Consider the following 19593-nt stretch of genomic DNA (forward strand, 5'->3'; position numbering starts at 1 on the left):
GATGAGGAGAATTATTGAAAACTCCCATGGACATTCACTGAAGAACCAGAAGATTCTTAAATATAGTGAATTTTGTTGTGCTGCATGTTCTCAGGGAAAGTTAATTTTAAGGCCATCACCAGTAAAGATTATATTTGAGTCCCTTGAATTCCTAGAAAGGATTCAAGGTGATATATGTGAACCTATTCATCCACCATGTGGATCTTTTAGATATTTTATGGTCCTAATAGACGCATCTTCGAGATGGTCACATGTGTGCTTATTATCTTCTCGCAACCTGGCATTTGTGAGATTACTGGCACAAACTATTCGATTAAAAGCACAATTTCCAGAAAATTCAATCAAAGCAATTCGTCTTGATAATGCTTGTGAATTTACTTCCCAAGCATTTGATGCTTATTGTATGTCTAATGGAATAAGTGTTGAACATCTAGTAGCTTATGTTCACACATAAAATAAGTTAGCAGAATCACTTATTAAACGCCTCCAATTAATTGCTAGACCCTTACTTATGAGAATAAATCTCCCAACCTCAGTTTGGGGGCATGCTATTTTACATGACGCAGCACTTATTTGTTTGAGGCCAATGAGTTACCATCAGTTCTCTCCTATGCAATTAGCATTTGGCTAGCAGCCAAATGTTTCCCATTTAAGAATATCCGGGTGTGCGATATATGTTCCCATTGCACCACCTAATCGCACCAAAATGGGACCCCAAAGAAAATTGGGGATATATATTGGATATGATTCTCCCTCTATAGTGAGGTATCTTGAGATACAAACTGGAGATGTATTTAAAGCCTGGTTTGCGGATTGTCATTTTGATGAATCAAAATTTCTAACATTATATGGGGAGAGAATAAGTTTCTTGAAAAGGAACTTAATTGGAATGCATCATCTTTGATGCATTTAGATCCTCGATCAGAGCAATGTGAACTAGAAGTTCAAAAGATTATACATTTACAAAGAATAGCAAATGAATTGCCTGATGCATTTTTCGATACAAAGAAGATAACCAAATCTTATATATCAGTGAAAAATGCCCCAATTCCAATTGATGTCCCAGTTGGACAAATTGCCACCAAAGCAAATACACGCCAGAAGCGTGGCAGGCCTGTCGGTTCCAAAGACAAAAATCCTCGAAAGCGAAAAGAGGTAAATACTATTCCTGTTGGAAAAGACATAGTAGAGACACCTGTAGTTGTCCAAAATTCTGATATAATTTTAACGCCAGAAGACGTTCAGGTACCTAAAAATTGTGAAAATGACGAGATCTCGATAAATTATGTCTTTATAGGAGAGAAATGGGACCAAAATAAGACAATTATCAATGAAATATTTGCATATAATGTGGCATTAAATATCATGTATGAAAGTAAGGATCTTGAGTCAAGATCAGTCGAAGAATGTCGACAAAGGAATGATTGGCCAAAATAGAAAGAAGCCATGAAGGCTGAATTAGACTCACTTGCAAAACGTGAAGTCTTTGGGCCTATAGTCCGTACACCAGAAGATGTAAAACCTGTTGGATACAGGTGGGTATTTGTGAGAAAACAAAATGAGAAAAATGAAGTTATGTGCTACAAAGCCCGACTTGTGGCACAAGGTTTTTCACAAAGGCTTGGTATAGATTATGAAGAAACGTATTCCCCTATAGTGGATGCGATAACGTTGCGTTATTTGGTCAGTTAATCTGCATATCATAAACTGCATATGCATTTAATGGATGTGGTAACAGCCTATTTATACGGCTCATTAGATCAGGATATCTATATAAAAGTCCCTGGAGGACTAAAGATATCTAAACCATCCAATGAATATTCGCAAGGGTTATACTCAGTCAAATTGCAAAGATCTTTATATGGTCTAAAGCAATCTGGACGAATGTGGTATAATCGTCTTACTGAGTATCTAGCCAAAAATGGATTCAAGAATGATGATATCTGCCCGTGCATTTTCATAAAGAAATCTGCATCTGGATTCATAATAATTGCTGTGTATGTTGATGATTTAAATATCATTGAAACTCCTGGAGAGATTCCAACAATTATAAAAACTCTAAAAGAAGAGTTTGAAATGAAAGATCTTGAAAACACTAAATTTTGTCTTGGCCTGCAGATCGAGCATATAAAAAATGGGATCTTTATTCATCAAACAACATACACAAAAAAGATCTTGAAAAGATTTTATATGGATAAGTCACATCCCTTGAGTACCCCAATGATCGTAAGATCTTTGGATGTGGAGAAGGATCAATTCCGTTCTAAAGAAAAAAATGAAAATATCCTTGGTCCAGAAGTACCATATCTTAGTGCTATTGGAGCGCTAATGTATCTTGCTAATAATACACGACCCGATATATCATTTGCTGTGAACTTACTAGCAAGGTATAGTTCCTCTCTAATCAGAAGACATTGGAGCGGAATCAAGCAAATCTTTCGATATCTTCATGGAATAGTTGATATGGGATTGTTTTATCCCTATGAATCCAAGTCACAACTAGTTGGTTATGTAGATGCTGGCTAGTTGTCTGATCCACATAAAGGGAGATCTCAAACAGGATACCTGTTCACATATGGTGGTACAGCTATATCATGGAGGTCCACGAAACAGACGATAGCAGCAACCTCCTCTAATTATGCTGAAATACTGGCGATTCATGAAGCTAGTCACGAGTGTTTTTGGCTGAGGAGTCTGATTCAATATATTCTGTCATCATGTGGACTGATTGATCATAAAATAGCTTCAACTGTCCTGTTTGAAGATAATACAGCATGCATTGCTCAACTTAAAGGCGGATACATCAAAGGTGATAGAACAAAGCATATTTCTCCTAAATTCTTCTTCAGTCATGATCTTCAAAATCAAGGAACAATTGATATCCAACAGATCCGCTCAAGTGACAATCTAGCAGATTTATTCACAAAGCCACTCCCAAAATCCTCATTTGAAAGATTGGTACATGAGTTTGGGATGTGCCGTTTTCGAGACATTAAATGATGTCGACAAGAGGGGGAGACTGTACTCTTTTTTTCTTGGTCAGATTTTTTTTCATTGGGTTTTTCATGACAAGGTTTTTATTGAGGCAGTCCCCATCACAAAGGATATTGTACTCTTTTTCCTTCATTAAGGCTTTTTCCGATTGGGTTTTCTTTAGTAAGGTTTTAACGAGACAATAATTCTAAATGGACATTCAAGGGGGAATGTTATGATAAGTATGAATGCCTATCTCTCCAATCAAGTTAACGTTGGGCTGTGAAATATTAACTATAAGCGGTGCTTTGTTTCCCCATGATAAACTTTATATTAATGAAGTTTGAAAAGGAGAATCTTAGACAAGTATAAATAAGGCATGGATTTGTGATAGTACGCACACACAATTACAAGCAATAAAAATAATAGCCTCTTTTTTATACTATTCTCTCTTTCATACTATTCTCTTTCTTATATACTTTAATATTATTAAATATATTAATTATATCTACTATATTGATATAGTAATTCTAGTGAATATTACTATTTGAGTTACCTAATTATATTTCCATATTTTATATTTGTTACTTCTTCCTTATTTATTTAGTTATTCTACAACATTAGGCACCAAATTTTAGGGGCATTCAAAATTGATCTGTATCGAATAAAATCGATCAACCGAATCGAATAAACTAAAAATTAAAAAAATCGAAAAAATAATATTTTAATAGGGGTGTGTAGGGGTCGGGTGAAACCGGGTTTGATGTGACTCAGACCCTACCTGAAATATATACCGGGTCTATTTATTAGACCCGAACCCAACTTTAGACCCGATGAAACCTATACACTTTCGGGCCACGGTTATACTGAGTAAAAATCGGGTGAAACCGGGCCGTTAACATTACATTACCTTAATACCTTCTTATAAGCTAGCATGTGAAAATATCCAAATTTCTAAGACTCCAACCATTATTTGACATGGTAAAATTCACTTAGAAAAATATAACAAGAACCAACTCTTCTCTAAAATTAAAGTATAACCATAATCAATACTAATATTGTCTAATAACACCAAATATTTAAATCAATACAAATAACACAATATTATGTATTAATTAGTCTAAAATCTTATGCATTTTAAACATAAAACATTAACTTATAGTCTTATAATAACTAATAACACAAAATATTAAGGTTTACAATACTTAAATTCCACATAAGAATAGCCATTATCAATCACTAATACACAAAATATTAATTGTGTATGACGACCGGGCCGATTTCGAGTGGCCCGAGCCATGGCCCGAACCTGACCCGAAATAATGACCGGGTCTATTTTTGAGACCCTTATCCGGCCCTAGACCCGGTGAAATTACACCAAATTAGGCCGGATCAAGTCTTCGGGTCGGGTCGGGCCATGCACACCCCTATATTTTATTATTTTTTTGCGATTCAATTTGATTTTGATTCTGACACAAAAAAATTTATTTGAATCAATTTACTTAAAAAATTCTAACAAAACCATTAAACTACCCCCAAATCAGATAATCTACGTATTACCTTTACTATCAGAATGTTACGCTTTCGACTGCGTAACTCTGAAAGTGAAGAGTATTACGATGACTTCTATATATTTAATAATAAAATATGAGTCTTTATAAAACTCGAGACCGTATAAATTATTCTTTTTTAAAAATCAGAAATACTTTTAGTTTAAAAACGCACGTACATACTTACAAACTAATCATCACGTCTCCTAACCCTCTTTACAAGATACAATAAATATGGCGAGGAATAAATAAACAATAACTAAGTTATTATAACAAATATCGTATAAGCTAAACGCAATCAAACTCTTCATAAACTTTTTCATCCGATTCCTAAAAAGATAAAGTTGTAGGGAGTGAGAACCTAACTACATGGTCTCACCATAGATTTTTCAAAATTGTCATAAGTAGATATTTAAAAAAGAAAACTATTTTTCAATTGTAATGATCATCTTTCGTCTTATGAATATTTTGACAACCAATGGCTGAACATCCAAAAATCCAAAACATTTCTTGTCTTATATGAAAAACTTAAAAGTTTCCTAGACTGTATGAATGACCAATCTGTCCTAAGCATATGTTCATTAAGTCTATGCTGAACTAACTTGATTTTTCATACTTAACTTAACCTCAATAAAAAATCAAACACGACCTCCGGCCTAAGCAACTCAATCAAATCATCACATCAGGAAAACAACCCTCAGCTACACCACCACCAGTATGAGGAATCTCTCAGTTGCACACACATACAATACAAACAAGAAAAACACAGATAGGATACAAATACAGCAAGTAGGGCAAATAGCAGATAAGTATAGTTAAACAAATAGGCAAACCAAAATAATGCACACTCAAGCAAAACATACAAATGCATATGATGTATGGCTGTCTTATGGCTGGTGATATCATCTGTCGGTTATATAGCCAACCCGACATGTCCTGAGAGTTAACCTTGGATAGAAACACCCCATCGCATAGCAAGTGGGTCTGAGCCATATCCCCTTTGCTATTACCCGCATAACCCAGAGCAAGTGGAATAAACCACTACTGCTCCTTGATGCGTAAGCATCTTATCTATCTTTTCCTAGTGAATTTGCATCTAATTTGTTGAGTTTAATTGAGAATTAATTATATTTTAGCCACTATGGATGCAATTTTGATTTTTGTGCAATTTTATTTATTTTAGGTAGCATTCGGAGGGATTTGATGAAGTTTCTGCAAAGAAAAAGAAGAAACCAAAGAGATAACCAGCGAAGACCGACGCGGACGCATGACTCACGCGACCGCGCGGAATGGAGAAATTGCAATGACGCAATCGTGTGCCTGACGCGAACACGTGGACTAGAATCTGCACAAATGACGCGAACGCGTGGACGACGTGGACGCGTCACATGCGCGATGTGCAATAATACAGAAAACGCTGGTTACGATTTCTGGGCTATTTTTGACCTAGTTTCCAGCCCAGAAAACACAGATTAGAAGCTGCAGAATGGACAAAGCAAGTGGTCCCCACCCATCAGCTGAAGACTTGTTAATTAATTCGAATTTAAATTCAAATCTTATCTCAGAGGAAAAGATATTATTTTTAGTTTTAGATAATTAGATTTTAAATTTATTAGGATTAGTAATAAATAGGAACTATGTACATTTAGACAAGGACACATGTTACCTGAATCCTTATTTTCTCTCTGAACCATGAGCAACTAATCCTCCATTGTTAAGGTTAGGAGCTCTGTCTATTTTCATGGATTGATTCGTTTGATCTTTTTAATTTAATTCATGTCTTGATTTATATTTCAATAATTATTTTCGTTCTTTATTTTATGAATGTGGGTGGAACGGAAGTATGACCCATGTTCTAATTGAGTTCTTGTAAAACTTGGAAAAGCTCTTTACTTGAACAACAGCTTGAAAACATATTATATTGGATTTTTAATTGTTTGTATTTAATGGGATATGTGATATATAATCCCTTTATTTGTGGATAATTAGGATTCTTTTGGCATATAAACTAGAAATTGATCATCACCCTCTAATTGGAATTAATTGACCAAGGAATTGGCAGTTAATGAATTTCAGAGGAGACTAGGAAGGTCTAAGGAATTAGGGACTAGTCACATATAGTTAATCCAGAAAAATAGATAACTCTGAAACCTTAACTATCTTCTCATTATATTATTCCGAACTTATTTATTTGTCTGTGTTTAATGCTCTTTGAATACCAAAACACTCTTTTCTGCTTGCCTAACTAATCCTATCAAAAGCTATTGTTGCTTGATCCATCAATCCTCGTGGGATCGACCCTTACTCACGTAAGGTATTACTTGATACGACCCGGTGCACTTGCCGGTTAGTAGTGTGGGTTGTAAAATACCGCATCAAGTTTTTGGCGCCGTTGCCGGGGATTGACTGTGATTAACAACTATTAGTTGTTTAATTGCTTAGATTAGGCATTTTATTTTTAATTTTATTAAAATCTTTTTAAAAAATATAAATTCTTAAATAAATAAATAGCACTAATATCTTTCTTGATTTCTGAAATTAAGTTTGGTGTTACCTGGTTATTTGTTCTATTTATTTATTTATTTTATTTAGTATTATTTTTATTTCTTTACACAGGTTACCTCACTGGGAATTCTCTGCACTCTGACGTAGAGATTCCTATTCTTTCTTGTTTTATTGTTGTTTATGCGCAGGAACAGAGACAAAGAACATCTCTTAGACTTTGATCCTGAACCTGAAAGGACTTTCAGGCGGCGTTTACAACAAGCAAGGCTTTACAAGGCTGCAGAATCCACTATGGATCCGACTAATACTGAGAATGCCAATGCAGCAAATCCGAATGGGAATGAGCAACAGAGGAGAGTGCTTGGCTCTTACTCTTCTCCTACTGCAGATCTCTATGGAAAGAGCATCGTGGTGCCCCTATTGCTGTGAACAACTTTGAGTTGAAGCCTCAACTGGTCACTCTGGTGCAACAAAACTGCCAGTATCATGGTCTTTCCCACGAAGACCCAAATCAGTTTATTTCTAGTTTTCTACAAATTTGTGATACTGTGAAGACAAATGGAGTAAACCCAGATGTGTACAAGCTCATGCTCTTCCCGTTTGCCCTGAGGGATGGAGCAAAGCTATGGCTAGATTCTCAACCCAAGGAGAGTTTGGATACTTGGAACAAGGTGGTTACTGAGTTTCTCGCAAAATTTTTCCCACCAAAGAAGCTGACTAAGCTTAGGATGGAGGTTCAGACCTTCAGGCAGAAGGATGGTGAGACCCTGTATGAAGCTTGGGAGAGATACAAGCTACTGACTAGGCAATGCCCTCCGGACATGTTCTCCCAATGGACTCAACTAGACATCTTTTATGAAGGCTTAGGCGAAATGTCCAAAATGTGCCTAGATAACTCTGCAGGAGGTTCATTGCACAAGAAGAAGACACCGGAGGAGACTATTGAGCTTATTGAATTGGTTGCTAGCAACCAATATCTATACTCATCTAACAGGAATCCTGTGAACTCTGAGGCTCCTCAGAAGAAGGGTGTCATGGAAGTGGAAGCTCTTAATACTATTCTTGCTCAGAACAAGCTTATGTCTCAGCAAATAAATCTACTCACTCAACACATGGGTGGCATGCAAGTCTCAGCCATCAACACCCAAAATCAGCCTCAAGAGATCTCTTATGACATGGCTGGACATTTAGTGCAGAATAACATATATGATTATGCTCAATCCTCTTCTGAACAGGTTAATTACATGGGAGCGGTTCTAGAAATCCCAATAATGACCCCTATTCTCAGACATACAATCAAGGATGGAGAAATCACCCAAATTTTGGGTGGAGGGACCAATCCCAGAAACCTCAGAATTTCAACAATAACTCTCAGGGTGGCTTCCAACAGAATAGTTACAATAACTGCCAATCTCAGTGGTGGACGAAATTGTGATCATCAAAGTTGGTCTCATTGTTATTGTATGGAATCATTATTGTGGCTCTATGCTATGTGTGGACACAACTCCGTTCAACTTAACCAGCAAGTGTACTGGGTCATCCAAGTAATACCTTACGTGAGTAAGGGTCGATCCCACAGAGATTGTTAGTATGAAGCAAGCTATGGTCATCTTGTAAATCTCAGTCAGGCGGATTATAATTGATTATGGATTTTTGAATAATAATAAATAATAAACAGGAAATAAAGATTAATAACATAGGATAGAAATACTTATGTAAATTAATGGTGGGAATTTCAGATAAGCGTATGGAGATACTGTGCCCTTTCTTTTTCTACTTTTCTACTTCTTCCTTCAATCCTTCTTACTCATTTCCATGGCAAGCTGTATGTAGGGCATCACCATTGTCAATGGCTACATCCCATCCTCTCAGTGAAAATGGTCCTATGCTTTGTCACAGCACGGCTAATCATCTGTCGGTTCTCAATCAGGTTGGAATAGAATCCCTTGATTCTTTTGCGTCTGTCACTAACGCCCAGCCTTCAGGAGTTTGAAGCTCGTCACAGTCATTCAATACCGGAATCCTACTCGGAATACCACAGACAATGTTAAACTTTACAGATTCCCAGAATCCTACTCGAAATACCACAGACAAGGTTAGACTTTCCGGATTCCCATGAATGCCGCCATCTATCTAGCTTATACCACGAAGATTCTGTTGGGGAATCTAAGAGATATGCGCCCGGCCTAAGGTAGAACGGAAGTGGTTGTCAGTCACGCGCGTTCATAGGTGAGAATGATGATGAGTGTCACGGATCATCACATTCATCAAGTTGTTATGCAACGTATATCTTGGAATAAGAATAAAGAGAATTGAATAGAAACAGTAGTAATTGTATTAAAACTTGAGGTACAGTAGAGCTCCACACCCTTCATCTATGGTGTGTAGAAACTCCACCGTTGAAAATACATAAGTGAAAGGTTCAGGCATGGCCGAATGGCCAGCCCCCAAAATGTGATCAATAGCCTCCTAAGATGAAGAATAAAACAAAAATGAGACCAAAGATGTCTAATACAATAATAAATTATCCTATTTATACTAGACTAGCTACTAGGGTTTACATGAGTAAGTCATTGATGCATAAATCCACTTCTGGGGCCCACTTGGTATGTGTTTGGGCTGAGTTTGATCTATCCACGAGCTGAGGCTTCCTTTGGAGTTGAACGCCGAGTTATAGCGTGTTTATGGCGTTCAACTCCGGGTTGTGACGTGTTTCTGGCGTTTAACTCCAGACAGCAGCATGTACTTGGTGTTGAGCGCCACTTTACGTCGTCAATTCTCGAATAAAGTATAAACTATTATAAATTGCTGGAAAGCTCTGGATGTCTACTTTCCAACGCCGTTGAGAGCGCTCAATTTGGAGTTCTGTAGCTCGAGAAAACCCATTTCGAGTGCAGGGAGGTCAGATTCCAACAGCATCAGCAGTCCTTTTGTCAGCCTTTTTCAGAGTTTTGCTCAAGTCCCTCAATTTCAGCCAGAAATTACCTGAAATCACAGAAAAACACACAAACTCATAGTAAAGTCCAGAAATGTGAATTTATCATAAAAACTAATGAAAACATCCCTAAAAGTAGCTTGAACTTACTAAAAATTACCTAAAAAACAATGTCAAAAAGCGTATAAATTATCCGCTCGTCACAACACCAAACTTAAATTGTTGCTTGTCCCCAAGCAACTGAAAATCAAATAGGATAAAAAGAAGAGAATATACTATAAATTCCAAAATATCAATGAATATTAATTCTGATTAGATGAGCTGGACTTGTAGCTTTTTGCCTCTGAACAGTTTTGGCATCTCACTTTTTTCTTTGAAGTTCAGAATGATTGGCTTCTCTAGGAACTTAGAATTTTGGATAGTGTTATTGACTTTCCTAGTTAAGTATGTTGCAGCTACTTTTATGAGTCTTGGCCGTGGCCCTAAGCACTTTGTTTTCCAATATTACCACCGGATACATAAATGCCACAGACACATGACTGGGTGAACCTTTTCAGATTGTGACTCAGATTTGCTAGAGTCCCTAGTTAGAGGTGTCCAGAGCTCTTAAGCACACTCTTTTGCTTTGGATCACGACTTTAACCACTCAGTCTCAAGCTTTTCACTTGGACCTGCATGACACAAGCACATGGTTAGGGACAGCTTGATTTAGCCGCTTAGGCCTGGATTTTATTTCCTTGGGCCCTCATATCCATTGATGCTCAAAGTCTTGGATCCTTTTTACCCTTGCCTCTTGGTTTTAAGGGCTATTGGCTTTTTCTGCTTGCTTTTTCTTTTTCTTTCTATTTTTTTCGCCATTTTTTTTCGCAAGCTTTTTACTTTTCACTGTTTTTTCTTGCTTCAAGAATCAATTTTCATGATTTTTCAGATTGTCAATAACATTTCTCTTTGTTCATCATTCTTTCAAGAGCCAACAGTTTTAACATTCATAAACAACAAGATAAAAAATATGCACTGTTCAAGCATTCATTCAAAAAACAGAAAGTATTGTCACCACATCAATATAATTGAACTAAATTCAAGGATAAATTCGAAATTCATGTACTTCTTGTTCTTTTGATTAAAAACATTTTTCATTTAAGAGAGGTGAAGGATTAATGGAATTATTCATAACTTTAAGACATAGTTACTAAACACTAATGATCATGAAGTAGAGACACAAAACATAAATGAACACAACATAAAAACCGAAAAGCAGAAAGAAATAAGAACAAGGAATGAATCCACCTTAGTGGCGTCTTCTTCTTGAAGGACCAACAATGTCCTTAAGCTCTTCTATGTCCCTTCCTTGCCTTTGTTGCTCCTCCCTCATTGCTCTTTGATCTTCTCTTATTTCATGGAGAATGATGGAGTGCTCATGATGTTCCACCCTTAATTGTTCCACATTGTAGCTCAAATCTTCTAAGGAAGTGTTGAGTTGTTCCCAATAGTTGTTGGGAGGAAAGTGCATCCCTTGAGGCATCTCAGGGATTTCTTGATGATGAGCTTCCTCATGCATCTCTTGAGGTCCGTGGAGGGTCTCTCTTGCTTGCTCCATCCTCTTCTTGGTGATGGGCTTATCCTCCTCAATGGAGATGTCTCCTTCTATGATAACTCCAGCTGAGTAGCATAGATGGCAAATGAGGTGAGGAAAAGCTAGCCTTGCCATGTTGGAGGGCTTTTCGGCTATTTTGTAGATTTCATTGGAGATGACTTCATGAACTTCTACTTCCTCTCCAATCATGATGCTATGAATCATGATGGCCCGATTCACAGTAACTTCAGATCGGTTGCTAGTGGGAATGATGGAGCGTTGAATGAACTCCAACCATCCTCTAGCCACAGGCTTGAGGTCCAGTCTTCTTAATTGAACTGGCTTGCCTTTGGAGTCTCTTTTCCATTGAGCTCCTTCCACACATATGTCCATTAGGACTTGGTCCAACCTTTGATTAAAGTTGACCCTTCTAGTGTAGGGGCGTACATCTCCTTGCATCATGGGCAAGTGGAACGCCAACCTCATATTCTCCGGACTAAAATCTAAGTATTTCCCCCGAACCATTGTGAGATAATTCTTTGGACTCGGGTTCATACTTTGATCATGGTTCCTAGTGATCCATGCATTGGCCTAGAACTCTTGAACTATTAAGATTCTGACTTGTTGCATGGGGTTGGTTAGGACTTCCCAACCTCTTCTTCGGATTTTATGTCGGATCTCTGGATACTCATTTTTCTTGAGTTTGAAAGGGACCTCAGGGATCACCTTCTTCTTTGCCACAACATCATAGAAGTGGTCTTGATGGCTTTTGGAGATGAATCTTTCCATCTCCCATGACTCGGAGGTGGAAGCTTTTGTCTTCCCTTTTCCTTTTCTAGAGGATTCTCCGGCCTTAGGTGCCATTGATGGTAATGGAAAAACAAAAAGCTTATGCTTTTACCACAACAAACTTAAAATATTGCTCGCCCTCGAGCAAGAGAAGAAAGAAGAGAAGAAGAAGAAGAAGAAAATATGGAGGAGAATGGGGAGTGTAGGTTTCGGCCAAGGTATAGAAGAGGGGGTTGTGTTGTGTGAAAATGAAGTAGAATTGAAGGGTATATATAGGAGAGGGTAGTGGGTGTAGTTTCGGTCATTTAGGGTGGGATTGGGTGGGAAAGTGTTTTTGAATTTTGAAGGTAGGTGGGGTTTATGGGTAAGAGTGGATGGATGTGAGTGGTGAAGGGGGTAATTGGGAAGAGAGATTGAAGTTGTTGGGAAGTGTGATATGGGGAAGAGTGTTATAGGATTAGGAGGTAAGGTGGGAATATGTTAGGTGGGGATCCTGTGGGGTCCACAGATCCTGAGGTGTCAAGGAATCACATCCCTGCACCAAATAGACATACAAAATGCCTTTGCATACCATTCTGGCGTTTAAACGCCGGGGTGATGCACGTTCTGGGCGTTCAACGCCCATGTGTAGCATGTTCTGGGCGTTCAACGCCCATGTATAGCATGTTTCTGGCGTTGAACGCCAGTTCCATGGTTGTTACTGGCGTTCAGCGCCAGCTTTCCTCAAGGCACATTCCTGGCGTTCAAACGCCAGAATGTTGCTTGTTTCTGGCGTTCAGCGCCAGATTCATGCTCTGTTCTGGCGTTGAACGCCAGCCAGATGCTTCTTACTGGCGTTGAATGCCAGTCTGTCCTCCCTCCAGGGTGTGATTTTTCTTCTGCTGTTTTTGATTCTGTTTTTAATTTTTATATTTTTTTCGTGACTCCACATGATCATGTACCTAATAAAACACAAAATAATAATAAAATAAAATTAAAATTAGATAAATAAAAATTGGGTTGCCTCCCAACAAGCGCTCTTTTAATGTCATTAGCTTGACAGTGGGCTCTCATGGAGCCTCACAGGTGATCAGGTCAATGTTGTATAGTCCCAACACCAAACTTAGAGTTTGGATATGGGGTCTTAACACCAAACTTAGAGTTTGGTTGTGGCCTCCCAACACCAAACTTAGAGTTTGACTGTGGGGGCTCTTCTTGACTCTGTACTGAGAGAAGCTCTTCATGCTTACTCTCCTTTGTCACAGAGGGATGGCCATGTGTCTTAAACACAAGGTAGTCCCCATTCAATTGAAGGACTAATTCACCTCTGTTGACATCTATCACAGCTCCTGCTGTGGCTAGGAAAGGTCTTCCAATGATGATGCACTCATCCTCTTCCTTCCTGGTATCTAAGATTATGAAATCAGCAGGGATGTAAAGGCCTTCAACTTTTACTAACACGTCCTCTGCTACTCCATAAGCTTGTCTTAATAACTTGTCTGCCAATTGTAATGAGAACAAGGCAGGTTGTACCTTAATGATCCCCAGCTTCTCCATTACAGAGAGTGGCATAAGATTTATCCCTGACCCCAGATCACATAGAGCTTTTTCAAAGGTCATGGTGTCTATGGTACAAGGTATTAAGAACTTGCCAGGATCTTGTCTCTTTTGAGGTAAAATTTGCTGAATCCAGGTATCTAGTTCATTAATGAGCAAGGGAGGTTCACTTTCCCAAGTCTCATTACCAAACAACTTGGCATTCAGCTTCATGATAGCTCCTAAATATTGAGCAACTTGCTCTCCAGTCACATCTTCATCCTCCTCAGAGGAAGAATAGTCTTCAGAGCTCATGAATGGCAGAAGGAGATTTAATGGAATCTCTATGGTCTCTATATGAGCCTCAGATTCCTTTGGATTCTTAATAGGAAACTCCTTCTTGCTTGAGAGACGTCCCAGGAGGTCTTCCTCACTAGGATTTTCGTCCTTCTCCTCCCTTGTGCATTCGGCCATATTGATTACATCAATGGCCTTGCACTCTCCTTTTGGATTCTCTTCTGTATTGCTTGGGAGAATACTAGGAGGAGTTTCAATGACTTTCTTACTCAGCTGGCCCACTTGTGCCTCCAGATTTCTGATGGAGGATCTTGTTTCACTCATGAAACTGAAAGTGACCTTTGACAGATCAGAGACTAGATTGGCTAAATTAGAAGTGTTTTGTTCAGAATTCTCTGTCTGTTGCTGAGAAGATGATGGAAAAGGCTTGCTATTACTCAGCCTATTGCGTCCACCATTGTTAAAGCCTTGTTGAGGTTTTTGTTGATCCTTCCATGAGAAATTTGGATGATTTCTCCATGATGAATTATAGGTGTTTTCATAAGGTTCACCCATGTAATTTACCTCTGCTATTGCAGGATTCTCAGGATCATAAGCTTCTTCAAAAGCTGCCTCTTTAGTACTGTTGGATGCATTTTGCCATCCATTCAGACTTTGAGAGATCATGTTGACTTGCTGAGTCAACACTTTGTTCTGAGCCAATATGGCATTCAGAGCATCAATTTCAAGAACTCCCTTCCTCTGAGGTGTCCCATTATTCACGGAATTCCTCTCAGAAGTGTACATGAATTGGTTATTTGCAACCATGTCAATAAGTTCTTGAGCCTCTTCAGGCGTTTTCTTTAGGTGAATAGATCCACCTGCAGAATGGTCCAATGACATTTTCGAAAACTCAGATAGACCATAATAGAATATATCTAATATGGTCCATTCTGAAAACATGTCAGATGGACACCTTTTGGTCAACTGCTTGTATCTTTCCCAAGCTTCATAGAGGGATTCACCATCTTTTTGTTTGAAGGTCTGAACATCCACTCTAAGCTTGCTCAACTTTTGAGGAGGAAAGAATTTATCCAAGAAGGCCGTGACCAGCTTATCCCAGGAGTCCAGGCTATCCTTAGGTTGTGAATCCAACCATATTCTAGCTCTGTCTCTTACAGCAAAAGGGAAAAGCATGAGCCTGTAGACTTTAGGATCAACTCCATTTGTCTTAACAGTCTCACAAATCTGCAAGAACTCAGTTAAAAACTGGTAAGGATCTTCAGATGGAAGTCCATAAAACTTGCAGTTCTGTTGCATTAAAGCAACTAGTTGAGGCTTAAGCTCAAAATTATTGGCTCCAATGGCAGGAATGGAGATGCTTCTTCCATCAAATTTGGACGTTGGCTTTGTGAAGTCACCAAGCATTCTCCTTGCATTGTGGTTGTTGGGTTCGGCTGCCATCTCCTTCTCTTGTTCTAATGTTTCTGAAAGGTTACCTTTAGATTGTTGTAATTTAGCTTCTCTTAGTTTCCTCTTCAGAGTCCTTTCAGGTTCAGGATCAATTTCAACAAGAGTGCCTTTTTCCTTGTTCTTGCTCATATGAAAGAGAAGAAAACAAGAAAAGAAGAGGAATCCTCTATGTCACAGTATAGAGATTCCTTTATGTTAGTAGAAGAAGAAAGGGGAGAAGAGTGAAGAAGAATAGGTTCGGATTTTTAGATGAAGAGAGGTGAAGAGAAGTGTTAGTAAATAAATAATTAAATAGAATAAGAAAAGAGAGGGAGAATTTCAAAAATAATTTTGAAAAAGAAGTTAGTATTTTCGAAAATTAAAGATAAGATAAGATTAAAATTAAAATTTAAAACAAAAAGAGTTTTTGAAAAAGAGATGAGATATTTTCAAAAATTAGAGAGGAAAAATTGGTTAGGTGGTTTTGAAAAAGATAAGAAACAAACACAAAGTCAAAGAGTTAGTTGAAAAAGATATTAAAATCAAATTTGAAAAGATAAGAAGATAAGTTAGATAAGATATTTTGAAATCAAATTTTGTAAAAGATAAAATTTTTGAAAAAGATATGACAAAAAGATAAGGTAAGAAGATAAGATAGAAAAGAAAAAAAAAGATTTTAATTTTTAAATTTAAAATTACTTACTTCACTAACAAGAAACTACAAGATAAGATTCTAGAACTTAAGGATTGAACCTTTCTTAACAAGAAAGTAACAAACTTCAAATTTTTTAATCAATCACATTAATTGTTAGTGTAATTTCAAAAATGTGATATAAAGATAAGAAAAAGATTTTGAAAATATTTTGAAAAAGATTTTTGAAATTTTTGAAAAAAAGAAAAAATGGAAAAGATATGATTTTTGAAAAAGATTTTGAAAAGATAAGATTTTTAAAATTTGAAAATTTGATTTGACTTGTAAGGAACAACTAATTTTGAAAATTTTTGACTAAGTCAACTTCAAATTTTCGAAATTTTGAGAGAAAAAAGGAGAAGATATTTTTTTATTTTTGAATTTTTTCAATGATGAGAGAGAAAAACATGAAAATGACCCAAAATATGAAAATTTTGGATCAAAACACATGATGCATGCAAGAACACTATGGATGTCAAGATGAACACCAAGAACACTTTGAAGATCATGATGAACATCAAGAACATATTTTTGAAAAATTTTTGATACAAAGAAAACATGCAAGACACCAAACTTAGAAATCTTTAATGCATGGACTCTAACAAACGAAAAATGCATATGAAAAACAACAAACAACACAAAACAAGAAATCATCAAGATCAAACAAGAAGACTTGTCAAGAACAACTTGAAGATCATGAAGAACACTATGAATGCATGAGATTTTCGAAAAAATAATGCATAAATTTTAAAAACATGCAATTGACACCAAACTTAAAAATTGACTCAAGACTCAAACAAGAACACAAAATATTTTTGGTTTTTATGATTTTATGATTTTTTTGTATTTTTATTCATAAATTTTTTTTTCGAAAATATTTTTTTGGAAAAAAACCAAAAAGAAAAGAAAAATTTTGAAAAAGGTTTTTTGAAAAGTTTTTTTTTTGAAAAGAAAATTACCTAATCTGAGCAACAAGATGAACCGTCAGTTGTCCATACTCGAACAATCCCCGGCAACGGCGCCAAAAACTTGGTGGACGAAATTGTGATCATCAAAGTTGGTCTCATTGTTATTATATGGAATCATTATTGTGGCTCTATGCTATGTGTGGACACAACTCCGTTCAACTTAACCAGCAAGTGTACTGGGTCATCCAAGTAACACCTTACGTGAGTAAGGGTCGATCCCACAGAGATTGTTGGTATGAAGCAAGCTATGGTCATCTTGTAAATCTCAGTCAGGCGGATTATAATTGATTATGGATTTTTGAATAATAATAAATAATAAACAGGAAATAAAGATTAATAACATAGGATAGAAATACTTATGTAAATTAATGGTGGGAATTTTAGATAAGCGTATGGAGATACTGTGCCCTTTCTTTTTCTACTTTTCTACTTCTTCCTTCAATCCTTCTTACTCCTTTCCATGGCAAGCTGTATGTAGGGCATCACCGTTGTCAATGGCTACATCCCATCCTCTCAGTGAAAATGGTCCTATGCTCTGTCACAGCACGGCTAATCATCTGTCGATTCTCAATCAGGTTGGAATAGAATCCCTTGATTCTTTTGCGTCAGTCACTAACGCCCAGCCTTCAGGAGTTTGAAACTCGTCACAGTCATTCAATACCGGAATCCTACTCGGAATACCACAGACAAGGTTAGACTTTCCAGATTCCCGGAATCCTACTCGGAATACCACAGACAAGGTTAGACTTTCCGGATTCCCATGAATGCCGCCATCTATCTAGCTTATACCACAAAGATTCTGTTGGGGAATCTAAGAGATATGCGCCCGGCCTAAGGTAGAACGGAAGTGGTTGTCAGTCACGCGCGTTCATAGGTGAGAATGATGATGAGTGTCACGGATCATCACATTCATCAAGTTGTTATGCAACGTATATCTTGGAATAAGAATAAAGAGAATTGAATAGAAACAGTAGTAATTGTATTAAAACTTGAGGTACAGTAGAGCTCCACACCCTTCATCTATGGTGTGTAGAAACTCCACCGTTGAAAATACATAAGTGAAAGATTCAGGCATGGCCGAATGGCCAGCCCCCAAAACGTGATCAAGAGCCTCCTAAGATGAAGAATAAAACAAAAATGAGACCAAAGATGTCTAATACAATAGTAAATTATCCTATTTATACTAGACTAGCTACTAGGGTTTACATGAGTAAGTCATTGATGCATAAATCCACTTCTGGGGCCCACTTGGTATGTGTTTGGGCTGAGTTTGATCTATCCACGAGCTGAGGCTTCCTTTGGAGTTGAACGCCGAGTTATAGCGTGTTTCTGGCATTCAACTCCGGGTTGTGACGTGTTTCTGGCGTTTAACTCCAGACAGCAGCATGTACTTGGCGTTGAGCGCCACTTTACGTCGTCAATTCCCGAATAAAGTATATACTATTATATATTGCTGAAAAGCTCTGAATGTCTACTTTCTAACGCCGTTGAGAGCGCGCCATTTGGAGTTCTGTAGCTCCAGAAAATCCATTTCGAGTGAAGGGAGGTCAGATTCCAACAACATCAGTAGTCCTTTTGTCAGCCTTTTTCAGAGTTTTGCTCAAGTCCCTCAATTTCAGCCAGAAATTACCTGAAATCACAGAAAAACACACAAACTCATAGTAAAGTCCAGAAATGTGATTTTATCATAAAAACTAATGAAAACATCCCTAAAAGTAGCTTGAACTTACTAAAAACTACCTAAAAAATAATGCCAAAAAGCGTATAAATTATCCGCTCATCACTCAGCCTCAGCAGGCTAACTCTAAATCCAAAGAAGATTCTAATTGGGAGATGATGAGGAATTTTATGCAGGAAACCAGAGCCTCCATTAGAAACATGGAAGTGCAAATGGGTCAGTTGAGCAAATAAATACCTGAGAGGTCTGCAAGTACATTTCCAAGTGATACAGTGGTGAACCCAAGAGAAGACTGCAAGGTTATTCAATTGAGAAGTGGTAAAACAGCCGGCTCTGAGACAAGGGCCAATGAAGAGCTGGTTGAAAAGAAAGCTCCAGAAGAGAAAAAGGAAGAAGTGGAGCACGCCCCCCCAAAGCGTGCAGACAACCCATTCCCTGACTCTCTAGACACATATCCTTCATTACCAAAGGCTCCTGAATACAAGCAAAAAATGCCATATTCTCAGAGACTTCAGAAAGCTTCAAAAGAAAAGCAGTTCTCTAAATTTTTAGATGTCTTCAAGAAGCTACAGATCAACATTCCCTTTGCAGAGGCTCTGAAGCAAATGCCTCTCTATGCTAAATTTATGAAAGAACTGTTGACCCACAAGAGGAACTGGAAGAAACAAGAAACAGTGGTGTTAACCAA

At 37.5% G+C, this 19593-nt stretch overlaps 1 non-coding gene across 1 annotated transcript; it reads left to right on the forward strand.

The window, feature by feature from the left end:
• Nucleotides 1-15077: 15077 nt before the first annotated feature.
• LOC112805046 (small nucleolar RNA R71) lies at nucleotides 15078-15181 on the forward strand. The gene has a single exon (XR_003203659.1). It is a non-coding gene; the product is annotated as a small nucleolar RNA R71 (small nucleolar RNA).
• The last annotated feature ends 4412 nt before the right edge of the window (nucleotides 15182-19593 follow it).

Source organism: Arachis hypogaea, chromosome 5 (genome assembly GCF_003086295.3).
Source record: "Arachis hypogaea cultivar Tifrunner chromosome 5, arahy.Tifrunner.gnm2.J5K5, whole genome shotgun sequence".
Classification (NCBI taxonomy): Eukaryota; Viridiplantae; Streptophyta; class Magnoliopsida; order Fabales; family Fabaceae; genus Arachis; species Arachis hypogaea.